The sequence below is a fragment of the Fundulus heteroclitus genome, chromosome 9 (genome assembly GCF_011125445.2).
Source record: "Fundulus heteroclitus isolate FHET01 chromosome 9, MU-UCD_Fhet_4.1, whole genome shotgun sequence".
NCBI classification, from domain to species: Eukaryota; Metazoa; Chordata; class Actinopteri; order Cyprinodontiformes; family Fundulidae; genus Fundulus; species Fundulus heteroclitus.
In genome coordinates, this window is record NC_046369.1 from 23,001,099 (window position 1) to 23,005,688 (window position 4,590).

Sequence of the window (4,590 nt, forward strand, 5' to 3'; positions counted from 1 at the left end):
GAGCAGAAATAGACAAAGTCACGCTTGGAGCCTGAATCCCAGCCAAGACTGCAGGGAGGCACATCCAAGGTGTCCCTTTGCTCCTCGCACTTCCTCCGTCTCGCTCTGGACAACTTTCAGTTCATCCATGGACCTTCTTTCTCATCTGACTGCTTTCCTAATTATCAGCAAACCCTTCTGTCTTTGTGTCCATTTGTTCCACGCTCACATTGATTATTTTTTTTTCAGCTTCAGCTTTAAGTCAGAGAAATGTCTGTCCTTTGTCTTACCTTGCACACCCAGACCTTTCCTTGCTGTCCTGCAAACACTGGACGCATTTTTTTTTTTACTTTTCACCTTCTCTGCTCCCTTTCCCAGCGAAATGAATTTCTCAGCTGCACTTCCACACTTAGCTTCCTCTAAAGCAAGCGAGAACATTTCGGCCCTCGGCAGTTTTACGCCAACTTGTTTGCAGGTAGCAGATAGATTGATTTGATGGTGGCGACTGGCACGGTTTGGGGGAAGGGCGGGTGTGGGCCCTCTGTTGTTGTGGTGGGGTGGGACATTGGATGTGGGTGGAAGGAGGGTCGTTTGGTGGGAGAAAATTAGAATATGATTAATACCGCAACATTACCCCCAGCCGCAACAGGTAATAACATCCCCGTCCGCTCCCGTCCTCCAGTGCCGCGTGCACACACGCTCATAATTGACTCATTTATCATCGCCAGCCAGTTGAGCAGACAGGGGAGGTGAGGGAGAGAGGCAGGACGAGAAGAACGGAGGAGGTGGTGGAAGAAATGTAGCGAGGATTAAACCCCACACCCACTCTCCAGATTTTATTACGCTGGAATTGGTTCTCGGCAGGAGCCGCTGACAGCTGGGCCGGGGACTGGTGCGGCTGTTTGTGTGGCGCTACCAGTTCTACTTGTTTTCAAGTCACAACATTAACGAAAAGTGCCTCAATGCCACATATTGGACGTACACTGCTCTACGTTTAATGGAGCAATTAATAGATTTACTTGGGATGATAACTTACTGACGTTTACATACTTAAAGGAGCATTGCACAAGTTTAGAAGTTAAAGAGTGTTTCCTCTACCATTCAACAAGGGGGGCACCCCCACCCACAAAATCTAAACTCAACACTCCCGCTCAGAGTTGCAACATAATTTTCACCTGTCTTGGTAAATATTTCTGCGTTTTGCAAATGGGCCCAGCTTCTGGAGATGGCTGCGCTAAAAAGTCCCACGGAGTTGGGAGCACTGAGTGTCTCCTGGCTGTGAAGACGTCAGTGGACGCTGTTCTGACTGGGAACACGGGGCGGTCATTAAAGAGAAATGCCTAAATGATCAAGAATCATCCCCGACAGAATTAAAATCGCTTGCTGATCTGTTTTTTTTTTTTTTCTGTTGTTGAAACTGAAAAAGGAGGCATTTGTTTATTTCATGTGGTCCCCCGATTACCAAACGAGAAAGTTTGGCTCATACAAATATAAGGATGATCGCGTCGGTTTAAACTGGATTATTATAAATAACGCTCGATACAGCACATTGTCAACAAGTAAACGGCTCTATTGTCGTTTTCAGATGTCCTACAAAAATACAATTTGCTTTGATTGTCGCAAATCACCAAAAGTCTGTCCACCTTTCTGTGTCCATCAGATGGCTGCATTATTCTTGGAAAACTAATTTTTGTTGCTAGATAGACCCTATGAATGGATCAGAAGCAGATCCAATGTAATAAAATGGGTAGCCTTCAAAATATAACCATCTGTAAATTTACACAATAGAGAAAGAAACATAAAAAGAGAGACAGAAATGGATGAATAAGAGGTTAAGAGAGACATATAATAGCTGCTCATATAAAAAAGTTGTATTCTGTGTATATTAAGGGTTTAAAACTATACTATTTGAAGTTCTGCTTGGAGTATGATTAAGGTGTTATTGTGAAGGGTTGTCATTTTGAACTGTCAAAAATGGATATAAACATCTGTATTTTTGACCGGCCAGCCAAATATAAAGAGACCCTAAATGGCGGTGGTAGTATAATAATTCTGACTAGGTGGTAACACGTAAGACAAACCAGATTTTTCTGAATAGCGGCGTAAACATCCAGCTAAGTGTTTACTTAGCATAAGTCACTAGGCAGCTAATAGCTGCTGGAGGAAAAGGACTTTCTCTGCAGTTTCCCTTTGTATGTAGTTAGGACAAGGAAGGCTATGGGAGTTAGATTTGCCCCATTATAAAGTTTAAGACATGTTTGGTTATTGGAAAGTCCTTGTGGTGCGTTCACCGCTCTACTTTTTTTTCTGCATCAACACACCCTGAGGAGCTTGTATTGTGATGGACAATCAAAGAACTGAGTTTGAAATTGCGGTCACCAAATATGGTTTTGATGGTAATGGGCTTGACACACGGGGAGCGTCAAACGACAGTGACTAACGGCGTTCAACGCCACCACTGTGGAGACCCAACACACAGGACGCGACAGTGTTTCAAATCGTGCTGTTTGATCACTTGATTGCCACAAATGTTATTGTTTATGAAGTTGGAGGTATTTTAATATTTTTAAAGCAGTCTATGACCAATGAGTCAGAAGATTTAGCTGGAATTGACTGAAATCTTGCTTTTATGTCTACTCTACAAATAAATAAAGAAATAATACAATCAGGTTCATCCTATGTTACAGACAAGGAAACTGATGTAAGAGTTTGATATTTAACACGCACAAATTTCGCCAGTCGCTTGGAGGAGGGCGAGCGATTGTCGCCTCATCGAACAAGTTCCATAGGAAATGAATGGAGAGGGAGCGTCGTCGAGCCCAGAATATTTTCAACTACTACTACCACTTCCATCCATAATCATAATTAAAACTGATCATTTAATTCCTGCTATGTAAACAGTAGTTTATGAAGCCAAAGGAAAGGGAGTAAAATGAAACTAAAGTGCCTGAGCAGCAGCATCGAACTGAAAGCCCTAGAATGTGCCTTATAGATGATCCCTAAGCCCTCTCCTTTGGCAGATCGTCAACACTTTATATTGCCCACCCCTAGGCTAAACATATCAAAGCAACATTGCTCTGTTATCCTTCTGTCTGGCATGGAAGGCGCTGGATTTGGAAATGCTGCCAGCATCTCTTTCGGATCTCAATCTATACCAGCAAGGATCGACAGTCTCCTGAACATGCACACGAACACAGAGCCTGCTGTTTTCTTTGCAACACTAGCTGCGCTAATATAAGGTGCTAAAGCCACTTTAAAATGTCAAGGCATGCTTGATTCAGCACATTAGTTTCTGGCTAATAAACCCCACATGAGTCATGAAAGAAAATCTATCTTTACACCTGTAAAAATGATCTTTGGCTCAAGACAACAGCTTTTAAAATATGCACCGCTAATATATAGACATCCACCCACAGACTGACAGCTCTTCTGCTTACAAAAAGACCTGCTGGTTGCACCAACAGTGCAATAACCTTTCCTCACAAAATGGACTTCATGGAATGGAGTTACAGTGCGAGTGTGTAACCATTATGTGACTGTGGGAGCAAAAAGGAGTTAGATGGGGGTGGGGGAGTAAAAGAGAGAGAGAGGGGAGGAGAGAGACAAGTAAGAAGGTGGCGTTTCTTGTTGGAATGATTGCCTGTAATAATTAGTCTTTGGCAGAGTACAGTTTACTGAAAGGAGGGAGAGAAGTTCCAGAGGACAGAGAGAAAGACATTGAATGAAGGAGGAAACTAGACTGAATGAGTGAGCAGGAGAAAGACACGAGAGTAGATATGATGCGAGTGTGTGTGTGTGTGTGTGTGTCTGTGCTATGGTGAGATCGGATCCTCCAATCTTTAACTGGCGGTGACAGGAGATAAGATGATCAGCTGAATGTGCTACAAATCTGCAGCCTGCCAGCCTTTAGACAGCCCTGTCAGTACTGCACAACGAACACACACACACACACACCTAAAACATGAGAGCACCAACACATGCACATGGATGAGCACACAAAAGCATCATGCAGTGTATCTATGCAAGCACACATAGAAACTGTGCATACATTAAGAGATATTTAGTATTTATACACACACACACACAAACATGGCCCTGCTAAATAAACGACACATAACACCCACATGCATTAATGAAAGCCTGAAGACAGAAGCATCTAATTCTGTTCCCTTTAGAAATCTACACAACATCGTCAGTTGCAACATGTAGAGTAGGGCATTCGGCACAAGATATCCAGTGTCACTAAAGTTAAAAAGAGCATTGAGTTTATTTCCCCAAAAGGCATTTTCCGTGTAAACAATATTTGTCTGACCTAACAAGTAGAACAATTAGACACTAAAGAGGATGACAGCGGCACACATAATAGGGTTTTAGTCGAGATCAACTAACAAAAGTCCAAGACCAGTGTGTACCCAGACAAGACCAACACTTTAAAAAGGTGCATAGCCACATTATTTGACTTTTTTTTTTTATTATTAAGTCAGTAGCTCACTCTGGTTGCATACAACGTTTTATGAAAGATTATCACATCCTGCATATTAGTTATTTTTGGTGTTTTATACTTTGTTTTTTGGCTCAATTTGCTAGTAAATAAAGCCTTTCGTTTTTATT